The sequence below is a fragment of the Haliotis asinina genome, chromosome 14, assembly GCF_037392515.1.
Source record: "Haliotis asinina isolate JCU_RB_2024 chromosome 14, JCU_Hal_asi_v2, whole genome shotgun sequence".
NCBI lineage: Eukaryota > Metazoa > Mollusca > Gastropoda > Lepetellida > Haliotidae > Haliotis > Haliotis asinina.
Window position 1 is genome coordinate 53,532,647 of NC_090293.1, and position 10,189 is coordinate 53,542,835.

At 38.0% G+C, this 10,189-nt stretch overlaps 1 long non-coding RNA gene across 1 annotated transcript; it reads left to right on the forward strand.

Annotated features, from left to right (window-relative positions):
* LOC137262190 (uncharacterized) lies at window positions 1-3,008 on the forward strand. Its single transcript, XR_010954898.1, has 4 exons — window positions 1-49; window positions 807-851; window positions 1,934-1,957; window positions 2,854-3,008. It is a non-coding gene; the product is annotated as an uncharacterized lncRNA (long non-coding RNA).
* Window positions 3,009-10,189: the final 7,181 nt, after the last annotated feature.

The following is a 10,189-nucleotide window of genomic DNA, read 5'->3' on the forward strand; positions in this document are numbered from 1 at the left end:
CGACTACCCACACGGTTCAACATGAAGCTGTTCCTTCTGATGGTTCTTGGTAAGTTAGCCTATTGTGTGTTAGAAAATGATATTTCGGGTTTTGGGTCACTAAATCAAGATCAAGATCTTCACCTTCTAGAAGGATTACATCTTGGCATATGAAGACCATAACTAGTTCTAAGAAGAACGATAACTTTCAGAAGGTTGAAGTTTCCTCCTGAGGGGGAATGTAGGCCTAACTTCATTCCAAATGTTAATCATTCTCCATGATTTTAATCGTGAAATATATGTATTTTTAATGTTTGGCGAATTTGGCTAACACCGGAAAGGAGAATTTAAATGCAGCGAGGGACCATGCAGGTAGCAAAGTTAATTTACGTGGTTGTGTTCCCTGGTATCTATCTGCAGTTACTGGTGATACGAGTATTAAGTGTAATATGAAATTATAAGAAAGATTATTTTAATATTTGAAATAGGTTTTAGATCTAAATTTTCATGTCTTTCTTATACTTTTACTGTCTTATGTGACTGATATTTTTTATATTTAACATAAGTCTTCTCTTTATTAAATGGCTAACGTATTGTACAAGGTGACCTTAAATTGTAACCCACCAATGCACTTATAATCAGTTCTCTTAGTTTTTGTTAGTGGTATCACATCGAGTGGTCAGACTCACGTTCCTGTGCATCGTATCCATGTCATTGATGTCAGTGACTGAAATGTATCATCCAGTATTGATGAGAATGGCGTAAATCAATAAACAAACAACCAAGTAAAGTACTGAAACATTTGTTTTCTCGCTTATATGTTTCAGTTATTTCCATGGTACAAATGAATACACATTCTGGGATGGTGGATGGTGAGTAGAACAGCCTTTGGGTCAGTCATCTGCTCCTTCATTCCCCAGAAACAGTATATAGAAGATACTAATCGTGTCTCCGCTAACAACACAATGCATTGAGGTTATTGAGAGGTATTTAGAAGTCGGTATTCTTATATAAAGCCCTTGGTCTCTGTTCATCCGTATGGCTAATCTCTTGATGTTGATAGCTTCTGAAATTGTGCGTCGTCGCCAATCATGGACGTTCGTCGCTATGATTGTAGTTGCTTGCCAGCCAATGGAGTGTGACAGATTGTTCACAATATGTTCAGAAAGGGCGGACTTAATATCTGATTTCTCTACTGAAGTTCTGTTCTCTTTCAGCCTAATGTCATTGGGACGAGATGTCTCTCCTACATAGTTGCTGCCACAGTTACACATAAGCTCGTAGATGCAGCCCCTAGGCTTGTAAGTGGTCTTGGTGGGTGTACATCTGCCATTGGCCTTCAGAATGGTCTTCAGTATTTTGTTAGACCTGAAGGTCACGTCACATCTATCTCGGCAGATTTTTCAGCAGTCGACTGATGTGGTGGCTAATCTGACCTTGGTAGGGAATGTTAATTTTACCTGGGGATGGCTCAGGTTTTCGTTAGCGTTCTTCTCGCTGTTGCAGGCTTGATGATATAGTTCTGTCTAAAGGTTGTTTAGGATAGCCGTTGAGGTTGACGAATGTAGTTCTTAGACGGTCTACTTCAGTATGCACGTTTGCTGTGGGGTTGAAGGTTGGAGAGGTATTGATTCTACTGGTCGGTATGAGTGGGTTTTCTGTAGACGGAGAATGCCATGATGTTGGGGGAGTTCTGCAAGGACACATCTAGGAACGGTAGTTTCTCTTGGTCTTCTATTTCCATCGTAAACTATGGAGTAATCATATTGTTTAGTTCACTAAACCGCATAACCGGCGTGCCATTTTGAGAAAATTCTCTTCACAACATGCTTCAGATATTAAGTACGCAGTTTCAAGTGGAGAATATGATATCTAGAGAAGGCCCTTTATTCATGATCACACTTGGGTTTATCACATCAGAACATGTGTTGATACAGGTGTGTTTGTTTTTCAGCATCCGCCGCCGTGAGTGGCAGTAGTGAGTATGGCAGTCCAACAACACTAAATGCAAATATGGAAAGAAAAGCGAAATCATATCACAAAAGTGTCCTTTTTAATAACTCTCCCATTTTGACGATACCAGGTTTTGTAGAAAGGTGAACTTAATGTGGTCATGTGTTATTATACTTTTTGACTTGTACTTCGTCCTTATTTTTTTACACTCTAAACATTGGAACTAGAACATACTTACAGCACGTGACTTAGCTACAAGAATGCACATGTAGAAAAGTACAGTATGTGAAATTTGATGGTAATTTTACCATGTTGCACCTGCAGTTTGAAAACGTTTTGCATCTTTCCTTAAAGACCAGTTAGAGATTAATTGTTTAAGTACTGTGTCATCAAGTCAACAAATCTTCGTCTTTAATGTTTTGACACTCTAAAGATTAGAACAAGAAGATAGTTACAGCACTTGACTCAGCTATTCAGCAGACAAAAATATTTGTAGCAGTAGTAACTTAAAAACATTGGAAATATAGCCTCTATTTTACTTATTTCACTCTGTATTTGGTCTCTAACGTTTGTTTAGACAGATATTTTCCAGTGTAACTCTTTTCGTCACAACATGGCTAAAATACTGCCGACGCACTTATAACTTTTGACTCGCTCATTCACTCTTATCAGTGAAAATTGCAGATGGGAAAGTTGATGATTTTCTTGTCCTAACAGTGGACGTGACTTAATAAAAGGAGTTTGAGCGTGTCTGTGGTAAATCACTCAGCTCAAGATGTCTTTCACTATTACAACCTAACATTCATGAAGGAGATGATATCATTGACGGCAGAGTTCCTCACCATACAGAATATGATACAGGTAAATTATCTTCCTTACCGTAAAAGCAAACTCGTTCACACACTGACCTCTTATGTACAGGGGTTCCTTTTGGGAAGCGAAGCGGTGGTGAGGAGTTGACAGACTCTTCTGGAACACCTGATAATGGTCCCGATGTAGAGAAATGACGCCGAAGAAGAACTCCCGAACATGCTAACATGTAGAGACTGAAATAAAGAATTCATGGTCCATGAAAACAGTTTGTTTTCCTTTTTCCGATGCGATGTTTTGATGTGCTACGTGGTGTATGGTACATCTCCGTGGGTTACTGAATTACATTTACACGTTACACTAGTAAACCTATGGCATAATATAGACGTGTTGCTCCAAGATTTGAAAAATATGTTGATTCCCAAGTTGCAACGGGAAATTGCTGAAGTACTATGTGGGAACCAGGAACCAACAGAGAAATGCTCCTTAAATAACAATGGTATTCTTAAATGCCAGTCAAAAAGGTATTACTCCGGCAGTATAGAATTGTCTGGCAGGACATTCAGAAGCAATGCAATAAAAGAACTGTAGCGATAGACACAATGATGGTTACATCCAACTTACAGCAACAACAATTACTCTATTTCATCGTATCTTATCTTAATGTACTTGCTAGATTATCTACAGTTGCTAAGTCCTGAAGGGATTGTGTACTTTTATATTCTAGTTGTTTTACTGTCCTTCTCTGGCAGGCTAGTAGCTCTGTTATATAAAAGGCTATATATTATCCAAGAATTTGTGTTATATTAAATAATCTCTCAACAAATGCTGGTAAGAACAACATAACCACAAACAGATCCTCAGCAACCAAGGTTACTCCACCACACTACGATTGGGCAATATGATTTAAACATATTTTTATTTCCAAAATGAAATGTGGATTGGCGAACAAGACATATGTCTTATATTAACGCCGCTGAAAACACCTTTTACAGAACAGAAGTGAAATATGACGTCGTGAACATTCTTAATCAGTAAACATCAATAAAGTGTTAAATGCTGTCTCAGTTTGGTGTGTCGTACGAGCCATCATAGATGTGGATCATTATGTATTCAGGGAAAGTTTGAAGCGTTGTGATGTGAATATATAATTGTGACCAGATTCTAATATTTTTTGGTTTTCGGACGATGATAGTTCCTGCTTGCCATTTATAACGGTATCGACATTGTAGCCCGCCGAAAAAAAGTACGTAATAGATCTTAATTGTGAATAATTAGCACAAATGAAAAAGAAGTGCGAAGCAGTTTCATGCTCGTATCCACATGAACAGTAAGGACTGTTGGTTAAATGTCGATTGAACATATCGGCGTTCAGATCACTACATCCGAGTCTGAGATGTGAGTGGATGATTTGTGACATGTGAGATCCGTAGCTGAGGTCAAAGTAAATATTATTTTCTCCTTTTGGAAGCAGTTTGTTAAATTCCAATAGACTGCATGTTTCTTTTGAGTTTGGCAAAGCGTTCCAAAGACTAATGGTGTCGGGTAGGAACGAATTGGCATAGGAATGAGTTCGACAGTAAATGCCTTGAATTTCAGAATTATTTCTTAGATCATACCGAGTGTTTGCAGAGACAGTTTGAGGGATTAATTCGCATAGGTAGTCCGGTAAATGGTTATTGTACATTTTAAAGAAAAACGTTAGTTTCTTATAATGTCTTCTATCTTTCAGAGAGTGAAATTCAGTTTCATTATAAATCGTATGGTGACTTGTACCACGCACAGCACCACAGATCGTTCTCAAGGCATCAAGATGTAAGTTTTCTAATATCCGTGATTATTCAGATGTACAATTGTCCCAGATATGCGAGCAGTAGTCAAATATGGGTAGAATGTAAGATTTGTACATAGTATCTAATGTCTTTCGGGATAAACGATATTTAAAACTCTGCAGACAACTGATCATAGGACGAGTTTTACGGACAATATCTTTAATGTGATTATTCCATGAACCGTCGCTTTGGAGAGTTATTCCTAAATGTTTGTGGCTTTTGACTTCCTTCATAATCGTTCCGTCCATAAGTAAATTTAATTTTATTGAGGGGTTTCTTTTACGAGAAAACTGAATAGATTCGGTTTTATTAGGGTTAAAAGTAACTTGCCATTTCTGAGGCCACCGGGAGATTTTATCTAGATCCTTGTTAAGAGTAGAAACTGAGACCAGCAGATCTTCAATAATTGTATATAATGAGGTATCATCCGCAAAGAGGCTAATGTTACTATCAATATCACATACAATATTGTTGATATATTAAGAATAAGAGAGGTCCGAGGACTGAACCCTGCGGTACTCCGACCAAGACACCTTTCTTGTTAGAAATGTAACCGTTAATTGCAACTGGCTGTGTTCTATTATTGAAAGAACTTTCAAACCATTGTAGTAATTCATCTTGCATACCATAGCTTCTGAGTTTATAGATAATCTCTTTGTGCCATACTTTGTCAAAGGCTTTATTGATATCATAAAATACTGCACTTACTTCTTTACCGTCATCGATGGCTTTAGCTATGAAATTATACAGACACGTTAATTGATTAGACGTTGAATCTCCTGGCATGAATCCTGACTGTAAATCCGTTAGAAAATTATTGTCTCTAAGGAAATTAAATATGTGTTTAAATACACAGTTTTCAAAAACTTTAGATCAGCAAGGGGTTAATGCGACTGGACGGTAATTCGAGCATTCGTGGACGCTATCTTTTTTGTGAATAGGGATAACAGAATCTTCTTTCCACGTCAAGAGAAATGCTGACTGACTCAACGATAGGTTAAATAATTTCGTGAGTATGGGACTTAGACTTTTGGCAGTATATTTCAATATTTTGTTGCCTATTCCTCCTGGACCAGTTGCTTTTGATGTATCTAAAGACAAAATGATGTCTTTAACATCATTACAGGTTAGTGTAATTCTTGATAATGTCGACTTGGAAATGAATTGGGTATCAGGCAAATCTCGATGAGTGTCTTTAACAGTCTATTGAGAAGTAATATAATCATTTATGATATTAGCGATTTCTTCGGGATCGTTATATTCAATATCGTTTGATTTAATTGTTGGAAATTGATTTTCAGTGTTTTGTGATTTCAAAAATGCTTTAGTCAGGCGCCACCATGTTTTAGTACCGATTGAGCTATTTACAGAATCTTCGATTTTAGAGATGAATAGACGTTTGGCTGTACTAATAGCGGAAGTACCCTCATTTCTATCTGATCTGAAATTTGCCCAATTTGATGGGACGTGGGATGTTTTGGCAATATTGTGTAAACGGTTACGATTCTGAATCAATGCGCGTATTTCACTTGTCATCCAGGGCCGATCTAAAGGTCTGATTGTGACGATCTTGTTAGGTATATGCTGGTTGCAGATATTACCCATTATAGATGTTAGTTGTGTGGTGATGTCATCTACATTGTTGGAAGAAAATAAACCGTCACAATCAATGTTGTCTATGCATTTGTTCAGACCTTCTGTATTGGCTAGTGAGTAGTTGTAAACTCTTCTTTTGTAGGTCGTAATGGAAGGGATTGGTTCTTTTATTGTTACATATATAGCTCAGTGGTCGCTACAGATAGGATCCAGAACACCCAGTTCCTTCACACTATCGAGATTCGATACAAAAATCATGACGATCAGGGTGTTTGAGTGAGGTGTTATCCTAGTAGGTTCAGAGATTATTTGTTCGAGTCCGTACAGCAATTCGATATTTCCGATTTTGATTTTATTTTCCCGAAGGAAGTCAATGTTGAAATCGCCGGCATTGATAGTGTACATATTTTGATTAATGGCTTTACCAATAGCGTCTTCGAGGAGCTTCCAATATGCCGCACCGATAGATACAGCCGACAAGATAAGGACAGGTTTTGCAGTCACCCACAGGTTTAATCGTCACCCACACCGTTTCAAGCCCGGGGGTGTCAAGACTCGTCATGTGTTAGAGGTATAGATTACGTTTGACGTAGATGGCGACACCACCACCACGACTCGGCCTGTCGTTCCGGATTGCAAGGTGATAACCTGGCATTTCTATACCAGTATTACTGATCTCGGCATGTAACCAGGTTTCTGTTGAGCATATAATATCATATAAGCGACATTCAACGTCAGTTAGATCAATTTTGTCTTCCAAGCTTCGTATGTTTAATTGGAAAATTTTAAGATCACAGAAATGGCGCGGTCCTGGGTCTCCACAACACAGAAGGATAAGAGCAGTTAACATAGAAACGTGATGATAATAGAGGGAAAGGAACTTACATCTGTATACGTATTTCATAAGATAAGCCAGTGATTTGGAGAGTAAGCTCAAAGCAAAGGAACCCACTGCCTGGTTCCTTCCTGGGCAATATTCAACGCCCAATCACCGGGATATCCATTGAAGGTCACATGCAAAGGAAAGATTACATGCAAACTTTGCAAATTTGGAATACCGTTTGTTTTGTCTTGCACTGCACCCAAAGCGTATGTGCAGCCACGAGTTTCACATGTTTGGAACCAGAAAGGTGACTCGTAAAATCAAAGCAAGTGATGCATGCAAGGATTATTTCTTTGGTCAAACTTGGAGAACAAGAGATGTTTCTTGGGTCTGCAGAAATAGAAATACACTGGCTCCGTACTTGGTTGCAGGTTCACAACGCAACTTTTCAAGACACTGTAGCATACTAATTCCATTGTTAAAGGAAGCATATACTCTAATAGGGTACAAATGCAAAATCACTTGCTGACATCGTTATAAATGAAACCCCGTCATTACAACTGCTCATATCGATCTTTAATTACCGTAAATCGACCTTTTTGTGAACAGTGCACAATTTTCAGCCGCAAAGGAAATTTCAACCAATCAGAGCGGCGCGTCTCCGTGATGTAATAGTACGTATAGAAATGAGGGTCTATGCAGAATTCATCTACATTTTAGGGGGTAAATTATTTCGTTTACAGGTTTGTACAAACCTGAAATCGAGAAAGCTGTTATGAAAAATGAAAGCTATATGTTCTCACAATCTACTATGACTTAGTTTTGTCTTCTGCTTTGCCTAGTTTTCAAGTTACAACCCTTGTTTTCATAGACGATTCTGTCAAAACCACTTGGTGTTGCTAGGTTGCAATTGTAATCTGTGTTAGGTGGTATGAACCTACATGTTATTTGTCGTCATTCACTTGATGCTTAGTTAATGAATTTATAACAGGTATAATTAGTGGAAACGCCACTTAGATTACCCGACAAAGGACCCCATTTGGCATTTCTTGTGTCTGGATCGATGAAAGGATTAACCGATAACATGCTGATTGATTAATCACTTTTATGCGGATTTAAATGGGGGATTTGTCAAAAGGTAGTGTTGATGTATTTGCATTTACTAATCTATACTGAATACACTCTATCGTATCTGTGTCTATGTAAAAAACACCCTTCTTTCAAAGGATTAACCGCCAAAACATTGATTGACTATTGGCTAACTAACTACTTTTTAAAAAGAATGACGCACATTATGCAATTAGTTACCAGGTGTGCAGGTACGTGTGCAATAATTGACACCCATGATATGAAGTGGGTATGATGCACTTTGCGAGGTATTATTGTACTCGGCATGTAATGACATGCAACTAAAGAAACATTTCCCCTCCTCCCTTAATAAACCTATTACGATCTATTTAAGTGAGGATGAAAGTTTCTCCTGCATTTTATAGGCAAACGATATGGAATCAAAGTGTAAGTATAAAGCTGTGTTGCTAAGGTTTCCTGTAAACTAATACATTCTGACAAATCTTTGATAGTGTTTAAATAATTCTTAAAGGCAGGAGGATAAAATATCTTTTAACGTTTAGTGTAGATGTATTAAATATATCTAAATCCTTGATATATGCGTGCATCTTTTTAAAAATGGCATTTGTATTTATTGGATTTGACCTGGAATTTGTTGTAATATTCATGTTGTGCACAGGAGCAGATAACTGTAATAATACATAAAATATTGAATGTCACCTCATACCTCATAGCTAGTGGCGCTCGATCGTCTCGTCGAAGACCCGAGTCTGATTCCTCTCATGGACACAATCCGGGAAGTCCATTATACTGCTGGAAGATTGCTAAAGTCGACGTACAAATACTCACTTACTCACTTTCATTGCTGATAAACCCCAAATCTCATGCTGGAGGTACCACAGCTGAACTGGATTTGGTGGAACACTGCTTTTAGGAGTATTTCATGCTATGATAGCAGTGCATGGTTCTCAGGAGCTGAGGCCCCAATTGAATGAAGCTGAGCAACGTTGGAGAGACCTTTGATGTGTGAATGTGTTTTTGCAGTCTTTCTAAAATGTCAATCCTATGCCACAAGGAAACACATGTGATACATGTGGTTTCACCTTAGTGAGGGTTCAAGTGATCTGTTAGGCTGGTAAGGCTCATCATCACCTCAGGACAATTGCTCCTCGGGATCGGATGGCATGCAACAGCCACGTCGGTATCGGGTGTGATCGCCACATTCCATATGTCACCTTCTACGATAACCACAGGTTGCTGAATCATTTTTTTACGTACAGTTTTCAATCTCTTCTACAAAACAATGTGGGGTAGAAAAATGCTATGTTTATATTAATTAAGAATCCAAGAAAATACGTGCAACATGATCATTCCATTCCGTAACTATCCTCCTATGATAACTACGGATTGCTGAAGACCAGTTCTCACCCAGGTCATCAGGCTTGTGAAACATCATAGGTTTGATAATCTTTTCATGCATAGTTTCCAGTCTCTTCTCAAGAACCACAATGCGCAGAAAAAGCTAAATTAATGATGATCATAATTCGAGGAAAACCTGAAAGTTACCTTTGAAGTCAGTTTGTTGTGTTTTCGTCTGACAGTACTCATACATACTTCTCATGAAAAGTCTAGATTCAGTGGTACAAACACAACATTTTACTTCAGGCAACTGGTCTCTAAAGACTTTGCTAAATATGTAATACTGCTTAAAGGTAATGTTTACACATGAACGTCTGTTTTGTAAAATAAGCTCATAACGTGCACAAGATCATTGTCATGAGTTCTGTAAGTGGTGGAAATCAGAAGAATGCTTAACACAACTTGACACCACAAGGCAGCTGTTCACATGCAGGTGTGCAGTTGATTCCCCCAAGTTAATGGAGAAATCGATCTTTGATGTAACCATATATATATTGATAACATACTGTCAGTGTTGTAAGTCTAAACATTTGAAGAGAAATATACATTACAGAACCAATGTCACAGTTCTGTAAATATTCATTATGCTGAAAGATGACACTCAGTAAGGTGAACCATTCCATTCACAGCTGGAACCAATCATAATGTTCTCCGTGCTGTGAAAATGTTTATAAGTCTGTTGTGTTGATGGGCAAAACAGGTTTCCTGG